Source organism: Balaenoptera borealis (genome assembly GCF_965194805.1).
Source record: "Balaenoptera borealis genome assembly, chromosome: 1".
Classification (NCBI taxonomy): domain Eukaryota; kingdom Metazoa; phylum Chordata; class Mammalia; order Artiodactyla; family Balaenopteridae; genus Balaenoptera; species Balaenoptera borealis.
Window position 1 is genome coordinate 77,396,359 of NC_138860.1, and position 14,919 is coordinate 77,411,277.

Sequence of the window (14,919 nt, forward strand, 5' to 3'; positions counted from 1 at the left end):
CCCTGTGCTATGCGGCAGCTTCTCACTAGCTATCTATTTTACACAGGGCAGTGATATCTGTCAATGCTAGTCTCTCACTTCATTCCAGCCTCCCCTTCCCCTCCTGTGTCCACAAGTCCATTCTCTATGTCTGAGTCTCTATTCCAGCCCTGCCACTACATTCATCAGTACCATTTTTCTAGATTCCATATATATTGAGTATGCAGCTTTACCACATAAAGAGGGTCCTTCCCAAGCCTCTTATTGGGAGCTGAGTTTCCTCTCCTCCTCTTTTCACCATTGTTGCTGTGTGGGCAGCTCTTCAAGTCCTAGTTGTGTCCTGAGATCCAAAAAACCATCAAATCGACTAAATGCTGTCACCAGGGTCTTTCATTATAGGAAGGTAAGAGCTACCAGGCCCACCATTGACATAACACCTGGATTTTTTGCTGTATGTTCTCCTCCTCTAAGGTTCTCCATGGGCCTGAAGCTGAGAGGGTCACTAAAGGATGTGCTTCCCTTTCAATGAACTGTCCCACCACAGACCATTTTCTCTTTACACCAAATCAGCCTTACCTCCCCTTCCCCTCATCAACTCTGTGGCAGAGATAATACTGTGTGTTCATCAAACACTTTCATTTCCTTTCTGGACTTTGACGGTTAATAATTTTATGTGTCAAACCTTATTCTGGGTGTGTCTCTGAGGGTGTTTCTGGGTGAGGTTAACATTTGAATCAGTAGACTGAGTAAAGCAGATTATCCTCTCCAGTGTGGGTGGGCCTTATCCAATCAGTTGAAGGCTTAAAAAGAACAAAAAGGCTTACCCTCCCACAAGTATGGGAGAACTCCTCCTAACTCACTGCCTTCAAGCTGGGACATTTGGTTTTTCCTGCCTTCGGACTTGGACTGGAACTACGCCATCAGCTCTCCTGAGTCTCCAGCTTGCTAACTCAGATCTTGGGACTTGTAAACCTCCATAATTGCATGAACCAATTCCTCATAATAAATCTCTTTAAATGTGTGTGTGTGGTGTGTTACTGGTTCTGTTTCTCTGGAAAACCCTGACTAATACATCAGCCAATAGAAAAACTCTTTTTCCCAGCTCCCTTTTCATCTAACTGGGGCCCTGTACCTGGTTTTAGCCAATAGAATGTGGGTAGAATTGATGTAACAGAAAGTGAGGGACTCAGAAGTGGAACCACATAATGCAAGGAGCCTTGGTTCAAGCCATTGCTTGGAAGCCGGCTGTCTGATCTGCATTGGACATGCATGACAAGAAAGTTTGGGTTTGTTTGTTACAACAAAAGATAGCCTGGGCTCCCTAAGACACCCTCTGTCTTCTCTCTCAGCCCAGCCTGCAGTTCCATCCCAAACTGACCTCTGATCAGCTTGCATCCTCCAATCAGGCTGTCTAGATCTCTTTTCTGTATGCAGTGTCCTCCCCTCTTCCTTCACTTTATTTTGGTAGAGGAGGAGGTTTTGTTGGGAGAAACACACACACACACACACACACACACACACACATGGGCATGCATGCACACATACACATGAATGGAATAAAAGAGCATTTCTGGGGAAAGTAGTAAGAGGAAAGAAATGTCACTTTATATCACAAATCAGCGTATTCCTGGGCTGCTAAGGAACAGGCACACCTCTCCAGGCATCACGTTTCTATTGGTTCTAGTTACTTAAAAACTTGCGGCAAATCCCACCTTAGATAGCTTAGGTCACCAGCAGCAACTCTTCTCTGCCTCTCCCATCTCTTGAGGCAGTGCCAGATACAAAATACGTGGGGCTCCGTACAAAATGGAAATGAAGGACCGCTTGTTCAAAAAGCAGGAAAAGAGTGCCATTAAATGTACCAAAATGAAGCTTTTTCCTTTCTTCCACAGACTCTCTCTACTTGGGATGGTATTTTTTAACTTGTTATTTAAAGATGTTCTAAGTAAAGGAAAATTAAAATCTTAAATTATTACTATGAATCTTACTGTTTATATTGTGCAATGTCAGTTTTGAAAGAAATACAAGAATATTTACTTTGTATGTAGAATCATTGAAATTACTCAGTTCATATTTCATAGCTCATACATCCACACACATTCTACCAGCACTCTATGGAAGCCAGTGGCTTCCGTGACACAATTCCTTTGTGCTTGTTTTGAGTCTCACTGAACTCCTATGCATCGTGCATCCGCTGGATTCTGCACTCATGCAGTACCATGAATGAGGTCACAAGGAACAGTGATTGACATTCACAGTACACACATCTCCTGCTCATGTGTGTCCTCCCTTGTCTCAATGGACTTCACTTAAAACACAAGTTGAAAGATAAAATTATTAAGAATTGCAACTCCAAATATCATGTTATTACTTATATGTGGAATCTAAAATAATTATATGGGGCTTCCCTGGTGGCGCAGTGGTTGAGAGTCTGCCTGCCGATGCAGGGGACACGGGTTCGAGTCCTGGTCTGGGAAGATCCCACATGCCACGGAGCAACTGGGCCCGTGAGCCACAATTACTGAGCCTGCGCGTCTGGAGCCTGTGCTCCGCAACAAGAGAGGCCGCGATAGTGAGAGGCCCGCGCACTGCGATGAAGAGTGGCCCCCGCTTGCCACAACAGGAGAAAGCCCTCGCACAGAAACGAAGACCCAACACAGCCATAAATAAATAAAAATTTAAAAAAATATATTAAAAAAAATTATACAAATGAACTTACTTGCAAAACAGAAAGACTCACAGACTTCGAGAGCAGACTTGTGGTTGCCGGGGGTGGGGGGGGGGAAAGTGGGGGAGAGAGATAATTTAGGAGTTTGGGAATAACATATACTCACTATGTTACATATAGTAACATATACTCACTACTATACATAAAATAGATAATCAACAGTGACCTACTGTATAGCACAGGGAACTCTACTCAATTTTCTGTAATAACCTATATGGGAAAAGAATCTGAAAAAGAATGCATATACTTATATGTATAACTGATTCACTTTGCAGTACACCTGAAACTAACACAACATTGTAAATCAACTATACCCCAATATAAAATAAAAATTAAATTACAAAAAAGGAAAAAAAAAAAGAATTTCAAGATGGTGACAGCAGAGTACTAAACCAAGTGCAGCACCCTTCTGAGCATAGGGCCCTGTTTGATTGCTTAGGTCACAAGCCCATGAAGCCAGGTTTGCCTCGAGGATGCCTCATACCCTACGGCCAAGACAATTGCTCCTCTGAGAGTTCTAGTACAGGGATCAAACCTGATTCTCATGTGTTCCCCAGACCCTCATATATTTCAAAAGTTAGTGGGATGATTATCAGTGAACTCAAGCCATTTGTCTTTGTGCAAAGAAGATATTCCAGCATTGGCCCAAAGTTCTTACCATGAATAGCCTCATGTGAACTGAAGTCTGAAGACAAGTTTCCTGTCATCCTTCAGTCAGCTCTGGGGAGCTCTACAGCACTGCCCTCTGCTGGCTCCACGGCAGCAAGTTTAAGTTTAAAAAGTCTTGGATTAGTCCAGTGCTTCTCTAACCTTCACTTTAACAGTAGCAAATCACCTTGGGATCTTGTTAAAATGCAAGCTCTGAATCAGTAGGTCTGGGGTGGAGACCAAGACTCTGCATTTCTAACAAGACCCCCACAGGATGCTAACGCTGCTGTCCATGGACAACTTTCTGAGCCTCAAGGCACAAGAAAATGTCTCTAAGCTTCCTTGTTCTGAACTTAGCTTCAGGATTCTAGGCCTGTCCATGGGACTTGGTTCGCTCCTCCACTGCCTGCCCTACTCTGCTCCTGGATACCACACTCCTTCCCTTCTCAAATTAAATTTTCCATTGGTCCCTCCCAGGTTCCCATGGTCCTCTGGTGCATCAGATATGCCACCAGGGACCAGCTTGTTCCAACAGGCAGCACAAGGTGACACATGGAAGGTTTGCAAGGCCAGGAGCTCCTGTGAACTGAGAGAATGCAGCTTTCATATCTGACTCTGCACAAACAGATTGGATTGGCCCTGGAGGTGGGACCAGGCAAATTAAACCTGGACCCTTGGATCAATGAGTTCATTCATTACCTGCCCATATTTAGCAAGTGCCTGGCCATGCTGGATACTGAGGCTCTGTGTTGGGAGCTGCTTAATAAGAACTAACACTGATGGAGGTTGTCTATGTGCCTGGCTCTGTGTCAAGCTCTTTTCCTGAACACTCTTCTTAAGGAAGCGATGCTGGGTGTTGGCAGAAGAAGTCTTTCCAAAATTCTTCATTGGGTTTTAGATTTAAATGGCTTCTTTGACCATGTGTATTTACACAAATCTTGCTGAGAGCAAAGCAGTCATAGAAATGTTCCATCCTTTATCCTTACTTCTTGTCCAGGAATAACAGGATCAACCTCCTCCAGTACCTTTGGGTTATATTTAAGTGCATTTGTTAAAGTGGCAGCCCCTGCACCTGGAGAGGTGTGCTTTCCTCTCCTCCCAACCTCCTGCTATTCTCCTGCACTCCCCCCACCTTCTCAGAAGATTGCATGGTGGGGGAGGGGACAGATATAGCCCAGAGACACCTGTACCAGCTGGAAAGTGGTAACCACAGAACCTTTTCCTCTTTCACCAGCTGCTCTACCCATCCCCCCATGCTCCAGCTGGGCAAGCTATAGCACAGTCCCTTTGCCCCGTCCCCTCCCGATCACGCCCACCTCTTAGTCTTCTCTCCTCTCTCCTCCATCTTCTCTCTTTCCAAACTTCTGTCACCCTCATTTTCTATTCCACTATCTTCCCATCTCTTAATTTTTCATTCCTCTGTTCCACCTCACCCTACGGATTATTTCTTTCACCACTCCTGCTTTTTACCCAGAAATTTTTGCCTCTGATGTACCATCTGCCAATGAGGGTCTGCACAGTTCCTGATAGGCAGTACCTTGGATGATTTCTTTCCTTCCTTAATGAAATGAGAAATGTGATCTCCTGAATGAATGCCTCCCAGGACAGTAACCTCTGTGGCTGGGAGCCCAGTTTAGGCAGAGGCTCCCTATGGAGCAGACAGCACAACAAACCCATTGGCTCATTCCCTCAACAAATATTTGTTTGTTTGTTTGTTTTTTAAACACCTTTATTGGAGTGTAATTTTTTTACAATGGTGTGTTAGTTGCTGCTGTATAACAAAGTGAATCAGCTATATGTATATATATATCCCCATATCTCCTCCCTCTTGCGTCCCCCTCCCACCCTCCCTATCCCACCCCTCTAGGTGGACACAAAGCATCAAGCTGATCTCCCTGTGCTATGTGGCAACTTCCCACTAGCTATCGGTTTTACATTTGGTAATGTATATATGTCCATGCCACTCTCCCACTTCATCCCAGCTTACCCTTCCCCCTCCACGTGTCATCAAGTCCATTCTCTACATCTGCGTCTTTATTCCTATCCTGCCCGAGGTTCTTCAGAAACATTTTTTTTAGATTCTATATATATATGTTAGCATACGGTATTTGTTTTTCTCTTTCTGACTTACTTCACTCTGTATGACAGATGCTAGGTCCATCCACCTCACTACAAATAACTCAATTTCGTTTCCTTTTATGGCTGAATAGTATTCCATTGTATATATGTGCCACATCTGCTTTATCCATTCATCTGTCGATGGACACTTAGGTTGCTTCCATGTCCTGGCTATTGTAAATAGAGCTGCAATGAACATTGGGGTACAAGACTATTTTTGAATTATGGTTTTCTCAGGGTATATGCCCAGTAGTGGGATTGCTGGGTCGTGTGGTAGTTCTATTTTGAGTTTTTTAGTTTATTACGGAACCTCCATACTGTTCTCCATAGTGGCTGTATCAATTTACATTCCCATCAACAGTGCAAGAGGGTTCCCCTTTCTCCACACCCTCTCCAGCATTTATTGTTTGTAGATTTCTTGATGATGGCCATTTTGACTGGTGTGAGGTGATACCTCATTGTGGTTTTGATTTGCATTTCTCTAATGATTAGTGATGTTGAGCATACTTTCATGTGTTTGTTGGCAATCTGTATATCTTCTTTGGAGAAATGTCTATTTAGGTCTTCTGCCCATTTTTGGATTGGGTTGTTTGTTTTTTTGACATTGAGCTGCATGAGCTGCTTGTATATTTTGGAGATTAATCCTTTGTCAGTTGCTTCCTTTGTAAATATTTTCTCCCATTCTGAGGTTGTCTTTTCATCTTGTTTATGGTTTCCTTTGCTGTGCAAAAGCTTTTAAGTTTCATTAGGTCCCATTTGTTTATTTTTGTTTTTATTTCCATTTCTCTAGGAGGTGGGTCAAAAAGGATCTTGCTGTGTATGCCATAGAGTGTTCAGCCTATATTTTCCTCTAAGAGTTTTATAGTGTCTGGCCTTACGTTTAGGTCTTTAATCCATTTTAAGTTTATTTTACTGTATGGTGTTAGGGAGTGTTCTGATTTCATTCTTTTACATGAAGCTGTCCAGTTTCCCCAGCACCACTTATTGAAGAGGCTGTCTTTTCTCCATTGTATATTCTTGCCTCCTTTTTCAAAAATAAGGTGACCATATGTGCGTGGGTTTATCTCTGTGCTTTCTATCTGTTCCATTGATCTACATTTCTGTTTTTGTGCCAGTACTGTCTTGATTACTGTAGCTTTGTAATATAGTCTGAAGTCTGAGAGTCTGATTCCTCCAGCTCCATTTTTCTTTCTCAAGATTGCTTTGTCTACTCAGGGTCTTTTGTGTTTCTATACAAATTGTGAAATTTTTTGTTTTACTTCTGTGAAAAATGCCATTGGTAGTTTGATAGGGATTGCATTGAATCTGTAGATTGCATTGCGTAGTAGAGTCATTTTCACAATGTTGATTCTTCCAATCCAAGAACATGGTATATCTCTCCATCTGTTTGTATCATCTTTAATTTCTTTCATCAGTGTCTTATAGTTTTCTGCCTACAGGTCTTTTGTCTCCTTAGGTAGGTTTATTCCTAGGTATGGTATTCTTTTGGTTGCAGTGGTAAATGGGAGTGTTTCCGTAATTTCTCTTTCAGATTTTTCATCATTAGTGTATAGGAATGCAAGAAATTTCTGTGCATTAATTTTGTTTCCTGCTACTTTACCAAATTCATTGATTAGCTCTAGTAGTTTTATGGTGGCAGTTTTAGGATTCTCTATGTATAGTATCATGTCATCTGCAAACAGTGACAGCTTTACTTCTTCTTTTCCAATTTGGATTACTTTTATTTCTTTTTCTTCTCTGAATGCCATGGCTAGGACTTCCAAAACTATGTTGAATAATGCTGGTGAGAGTGGGCAACCTTGTCTTGTTCCTGATCTTAGTGGAAATGGTTTCAGTTTTTCACCATTGAGAACGATGTTGGCTGTGGGTTTGTCGTACATGGCCTTTATTATGTTGAGGTAAGTTCCCTCTATGCCTGCTTTCTGGAGGGTTTGTATCATAAGTGGGTGTTGAATTTTGTCAAAAGCTTTTTCTGCATCTATTGAGATGATCATATGGTTTTTCTCCTTCAATTTGTTAATATGGTTTATCACATTGATTGATTTGCCTATATTGAAGAATCCTTACATTCCTGGGATAAACCCCACTTGATCATGGTGTATGATCCTTTTTTTTTTTTTTTAAACATCTTTATTGAAGTATAATTGCCTTACAATGGTGTGTTAGCTTCTGCTTTATAACAAAGTGAATCAGTTATACATATACAATATGTTCCCATATCTCTTCCCTCTTGCATCTCCCTCCCTCCCACCCTCCCCATCCCACCCCTCTAGGTGGTCACAAAGCACCGAGCTAATCTCCCTGTGCTATGCGGCTGCTTCCCACTAGCTACCTATTTTACATTTGGTAGTGTATATATGTCCATGACACTCTCTCACCCTGTCACATCTCACCCCACCCCCTCCCCATATCCTCAAGTCCATTCTCTAGTAGGTCTGTGGCTTTATTCCCGTCTTGCCACTAGGTTCTTCATGGCTTTTTTTCCCCTTAGATTCCGTATATATGTGTTAGCATACTGTATTTGTTTTTCTCTTTCTGACTTACTTCACTCTGTATGACAGACTCTAACTCCATCCACCTCATTACAAATACCTCCATTTCATTTCTTTTTATGGCTGAGTAATATTCCATTGTATATATGTGCCACATCTTCTTTATCCATTCATCTGTCAATGGACATTTAGGTTGCTTCCATGTCCTGGCTATTGTAAATAGAGCTGCAATGAACATTTTGGTACAAGACTCTTTTTGACCTATGGTTTTCTCAGGGTATATGCCCAGTAGTGGGATTGCTGGATCGTATGGTAGTTCTATTTGTAGTTTTTTAAGGAACCTCCATACTGTTCTCCATAGTGGCTGTATCAATTTACATTCCCACCAACAGTGCAAGAGAGTTCCCTTTCCTCCACACCCTCTCCAGCATTTATTGTTTCTAGATTTTTTGATGATGGCCATTCTGACCGGTGTGAGATGATATCTCATTGTAGTTTTGATTTGCATTTCTCTAATGATTAATGATGTTGAGCATTCTTTCATGTGTCTGTTGGCCATCTGTATATCTTCTTTGGAGAAATGTCTATTTAGGTCTTCTGCCCATTTTTGGATTGGGTTGTTCGTTTTTTTGTTATTGAGCTGCATGAGCTGCTTGTAAATCTTGGAGATTAATCCTTTGTCAGTTGCTTCATTTGCAAATATTTTCTCCCATTCTGATGGTTGTCTTTTGGTCTTGTTTATGGTTTCCTTTGCTGTGCAAAAGCTTTTAAGTTTCATTAGGTCCCATTTGTTTATTTGTGTTCTTATTTCCATTTCTCTGGGAGCTGGGTCAAAAAGAATCTTGCTGTGATGTATGTCATAGAATGTTCTGCCTATGTTTTCCTCTAAGAGTTTGATAGTGTCTGGTCTTACACTTAGGTTTTTAATCCATTTTGAGTTTATTTTTGTGCATGGTGTCAGGGAGTGTTCTAATTTCATACTTTTACATGTACCTGTCCAATTTTCCCAGCACCACTTATTGAAGAGGCTGTCTTTTCTCCACTGTATATGCTTGCCTCCTTTATCAAAGATAAGGTGACCATATGTGCGTGGGTTTATCTCTGGGCTTTCTATCCTGTTCCATTGATCTATATTTCTGTTTTTGTGCCAGTACCAAACTGTCTTGATTACTGTAGCTTTGTAATATAGTCTGAAGTCAGGGAGCCTGATTCCCCCAGCTCCATTTTTCGTTCTCAAGATTGCTTTGGCTATTCGGGGTCTTTTGTGTTTCCATACAAATTGTGAAATTTTTTGTTCTAGTTCTGTGAAAAATGCCAGTGGTAGTTTGATAGGGATTGCATTGAATCTGTAGATTGCTTTGGGTAGTAGAGTCATTTTCACAATGTTGATTCTTCCAATCCAGGAACATGGTATATCTTTCCATCTATTTGTATCATCTTTAATTTCTTTCATCAGTGTCTTATAGTTTTCTGCCTACAGGTCTTTTGTCTCCTTAGGTAGGTTTATTCCTAGGTATGGTATTCTTTTGGTTGCAGTGGTAAATGGGAGTGTTTCCGTAATTTCTCTTTCAGATTTTTCATCATTAGTGTATAGGAATGCAAGAAATTTCTGTGCATTAATTTTGTTTCCTGCTACTTTACCAAATTCATTGATTAGCTCTAGTAGTTTTATGGTGGCAGTTTTAGGATTCTCTATGTATAGTATCATGTCATCTGCAAACAGTGACAGCTTTACTTCTTCTTTTCCAATTTGGATTACTTTTATTTCTTTTTCTTCTCTGAATGCCATGGCTAGGACTTCCAAAACTATGTTGAATAATGCTGGTGAGAGTGGGCAACCTTGTCTTGTTCCTGATCTTAGTGGAAATGGTTTCAGTTTTTCACCATTGAGAACGATGTTGGCTGTGGGTTTGTCGTACATGGCCTTTATTATGTTGAGGTAAGTTCCCTCTATGCCTGCTTTCTGGAGGGTTTGTATCATAAGTGGGTGTTGAATTTTGTCAAAAGCTTTTTCTGCATCTATTGAGATGATCATATGGTTTTTCTCCTTCAATTTGTTAATATGGTTTATCACATTGATTGATTTGCCTATATTGAAGGATCCTTACATTCCTGGGATAAACCCCACTTGATCATGGTGTATGATCCTTTTAATGTGCTGTTGGATTCTGTTTGCTAGTATTTTGTTGAGGATTTTTGCATCTATGTTCATCAGTGTTATTGGCCTGTAGTTTTCTTTCTTTGTGACATCTTTGTCTGGTTTTGGTATCAGGGTGATGGTGGCCTCATAGAATGCGTTTGGGATTGTTCCTCCCTCTGTTATATTTTGGAAGAATTTGAGAAGGATAGGTGTTAGCTCTTCTCTAAATGTTTGATAGAATTCGCCTGTGAAGCCATCTGGTCCTGGGCTTTTGTTTGTTGGAAGATTTTTAATCACAGTCTCAATTTCAGTGCTTATGATTGGTCTGTTTATATTTTCTATTTCTTCCTGGTTCAGTCTCAGAAAGTTGTGCTTCTCTAAGAATTTGTCCATTTCTTCCAGCTTGTCCATTTTATTGGCTTAATGTTGCTTGTGGTACTCTCTCATGATCCTTTGTATTTCTGCAGTGTCAGTTGTTACTTCTCCTTTTTCATTTCTAATTCTATTGATTTGAATCTTCTCCCTTTTTTTCTTGATGAGGGTCCGGCTAACGGTTTACCAATTTTGTTTATCTTCTCAAAGAACCAGCTTTCAGTTTTATTGATCTTTGCTATTGTTTCATTCATTTCTTTTTCATTTATTTCTGATCTGATCTTTATAATTTTTTTCCTTCTGCTAACTTTGGGGTTTTTTTGTACTTTTTCTCTAATTGATTTATGTGTAAGGTTAGGTTGTTTATTTGAGATGTTTCTTGTTTCTTGAGGTAGGATTGTACTGCTATAATCTTCCCTCTTAGAACTACTTTTGCTGCATCCCATAGCTTTAGGTCATCGTGTTTTCATTGTCAATTGTTTCTAGGTATTTTTTGATTTCTTCAGTGATCTCTTGGTTATTAAGTAGTCTATTGTTTAGCCTCCATGTGTTTGTATTTTTTACAGATTTTTTCCTGTAATTGATATCTAGTTTCATAGTGTTGTGGTTGGAAAAGATACTTGATATGATTTCAATTTTCTTAAATTTACCAAGGCTTCATTTGTGACCCAAGAGATATGATCTATCCTGGAGAATGTTCCATGAGCATTTGAGAAGAAAGTGTATTCTGTTGTTTTTGGATGGAATGTCCTATAAATATCAATTAAGTCCATCTTGTTTAATGTATCATTTAAAGCTTGTGTTTCCTTATTTATGTTCATTTTGGATGATCTGTCCATTGGTGAAAGTGGGGTGTTAATGTCCCCTACTATGATGGTGGTACTGTCGATTTCCCCTTTTATGACTGTTAGCATTTGCCTTATGTATTGAGGTGCTCCTATGTTGGTTGCATAAATATTTACAATTGTTATATCTTCTTCTTGGATTGATCCCTTGATCATTATGTAGTGTCCTTCTTTTTCTCTTGTAATAGTCTTTATTTTAAAGTCTATGTTTTCTGAAATGAGAATACCTACTCCAGCTTTCTTTTGATTTCTATTTGCATGGAATATCTTTTCCATCCCCTCACTTTCAGTGTGTATGCGTCCCTAGGTCTGAAGTGGGTCTCTTGTAGACAGCATATATATGGGTCTTTTTTTTTTTTTTAAACATTTAAAAAAAATAAATTTATTATTTTGGCTGTGTTTGGTCTTCATTGCTGCACGTGGGCTTTCTCTAGTTGCAGCGAGCAGCAGCTACTCTTCGTTGCAGTGCGCATGCTTCTCATTGCGATGGCTTCTCTTGTTGTGGAGCATGGGCTCTAGGTGCACAGGCTCCAGTAGTTGCAGCACGCAGGCTCAGTAATTGTGGCACACGGGCTTAGTTGCTCCATGGCATGTGGGATCTTCCCGGACCAGGGCTCTAACCCCTGTCCTCTGCATTGGCAGGTGGATTCCTAACCACTGCACCACCAGGAAAGTCCCTGGGTCTTGTTTTTGTACCATTCAGCCAGTCTATGTCTTTTGGTTGGAGCATTTAATCCATTTAAATTTAAGGTAATTATCAATATGTATGTTCCTGTTACCATTTTCTTAATTGTTTTGGGTTTGTTATTGTAGGTCTTTTCCTTCTCTTGTGTTTCCTGCCTAGAGAAGTTCCTTTAGCAATTGTTTGGAAAGCTGGTTTAGTGGTGCTGAATTCTCTTAGCTTTTGCTTGTCTGTAAAGGTTTTAATTTCTCCATAGAATCTGAATGACATCCTTGCTGGGTAGAGTAATCTTTGTTGCAGGTTTTTCCCTTTCATCACTTTAAATATGTCCTGCCACTCCCTTCTGGCTTGCAGAGTTTCTGCTGAAAGATCAGCTCTTAACCTTATGGGTATTCCCTTGTATGTTATTTGTTGTTTTTCCCTTGCTGCTTTTAATATTTTTTCTCTGTATTTAATTTTTGATAGTTTGATTAATTTGTGTCTTGGTGTGTTTCTCCTTGGATTTATCCTGTATGGGACTCTGTGTGCTTCCTGGACTCGATTAACTATTTCTTTTCCATATTAGGGACGTTTTCAACTATAATCTCTTCAAATATTTTCTCAGTCCCTTTCTTTTTCTCTTCTTCTTCTGGGACCCCTATAATTCAAATGTAGGTGCATTTAATTTTGTCCCAGAAGTCTCTGAGACTGTCTTCAATTCTCTTCATTCTTTTTTCTTTATTCTGCTCTGCAGTAGTTATTTCCACTATTTTATCTTCCAGGTCACTTATCCATTCTTCTGCTTCAATTATTCTGCTATTTATTCCTTCTAGAGAATTTTTAATTTCATTTATTGTGTTGTTTATCATTGTTTGTTTGCTCTTTAGTTCTCCTAGGTCCTTGTTAAACGTTTCTTGTATTTTCTTCATTCTATTTCCAAGATTTTGGATCATCTTTACTATCATTACTCCGAATTCTTTTTCAGGTAGACTGCCTATTTCCTCTTCATTTATTTGGTGTGGAGAGTTTTTACCTTGCTTTCTTCTGCTGTGTGTTTCTCTGTCTTCTCATTTTGCTTAACTTACTGTGTTTGGGGTCCCCTTTTCGTAGGCTGCAGGTTTGTAGTTCCCGTTGTTTTTGGTGTCTGCCCCCAGTGGCTAAGGTTGGTTCAGTGGGTTGTGTAGGCTTCCTGGTGGAGGGGACTAGTGCCTGTGTTCTGGTGGATGAGGCTGGATCTTGTCTTTCTGGTGGTCACGATCACGTCCAGTGGTGTGTTTTGGGGTGCCTGTGACCTTATTATGATTTTAGGCAGCCTCTCCACTAATGGATGGGGTTGTGTTCCTGTCTTGCTAGTTGTTTGGCATAGGGTGTCCAGCACTGTAGCTTGCTCATCGTTGAGTGGAACTGGGTCTTAGCATAGAGATGGAGATCTCTGGGAGAGCTTTCACTGTTTGATATTATATGCAGCCAGGTCTCTGGTAGATCAAAGTCCTGAACTCAGCTCTCCCACCTCAGATCACAGGCCTGACACCCGCCCAGAGCACCAAGACCCTGTCAGCCACATGGCTCAGAAGAAAAGGGAGAAAAAAAAGAAATAAAATAAAATAAAATAAAAAAGTTATTAAAATAAAAAATAATTATTAAAAATATAAAAAAGTTAAAAAGAAATAAAAAAGGAAAGAAAGAGGAGAGCAACCAAACCAAAAAAACAAATCCACCAAGAATAACAAGTGGTAAAAACTATCCTAAAAAAAAAAAAAAACCACAAGTAAGAACAAGAAAACGGACAGACAGAACCCTAGGTAAATGGAAAACTATACAGACAAAATCACACAAAGGCGCATACACATACATGGTCACAAAAAGAGAAAAAGGAAAAATATATATATTGTTGCTCCCAAAGTCACCGTCTCAATTTGGGGATGATCCGTTGTCTATTCAGGTATTCCACAGATGCAGGGTACATCAAGTTGATTGTGGAGATTTAATCCGCTGCTCCTGAGGCTGCTGGGAGGAACTTCCCTTTCTCTTCTTTGTTTGCACAGCTCCTGGGGTTCAGCTTTGGATTTGGCCCCGCCTCTGAGTATAGGTCGCCTGAGGACGTCTGTTCCCGCCCAGACAGGATGGGGTTAAAGTAGCAGCTGTTTAGGGGGCTCTGACTCACTCAGGCCGGGGGGAGGGAGGGGTACAGAATGAGGGGCGAGCTTGCTGTGGCAGAGGCCAGCGTGATGTTGCAACAGCCTAAAGCGTGCCATGTGTTCTCCCGGGGAAGTTGTCCCTGGATGATGGGACCCTGGCAATGGTGGGCTGCACAGGGTCCCGGGAGGGGAGGTGTGGATAGCGACCTCTGCTTGCACACAGGCTTCTTGGTGGCTGCAGCAGCAGCCTTAGTGTTTTATGCCGGTGTCTGGTGTCCGCGCTGATAGCTGTGGCTCGTGCCCATCTCTGGAGCTCATTTAGGCAGTGCACCCCGAAACAATGAATCCCTTCTCCTCACGCACCCCGAAACAATGGTCTCTTGCCTCTTAGGCATGTGCAGACTTGTTCCCGGACTCCCTCCCGGCTAGCTGTGGCACACTAACCCCTTCAGGCTGTGTTCACGCCGCCAGCCCCAGTCCTCTCCCTGGGATCCGACCGAAGCCCAAGCCTTACCTCCCAGCCCCCGCCCCCCCCCCCCTCCGGCAGGTGAGCAGACAAGCCTCTCGGGCTGGTGAGTGCTGGTCGGCACCGCTCCTCTGTGTGGGAATCTCTCCGCTTTGCCCTCCGCACCCCTGTGGCTGCGCTCTCCTCCGTGGCTCGGAAGCTTCCCACCCCCCACCCCGTCTCCACCAGTGAAGGGGCTTCCTAGTGTGTGGAAACCTTTCCTCCTTCATGGCTCCCTCCCAGAGCTGCAGGTCCCGTCCCTATTCTTTTGTCTCTGTTTTTTCTTCTTTCTT

At 41.5% G+C, this 14,919-nt stretch overlaps 1 long non-coding RNA gene across 1 annotated transcript in view; it reads left to right on the forward strand.

The window, feature by feature from the left end:
- The window catches only part of LOC309636047, a 197,408-nt gene that overhangs the window by 163,251 nt on the left and 19,238 nt on the right, over positions 1-14,919 (forward strand). The gene's annotated exons all lie outside the window — the stretch shown is intronic.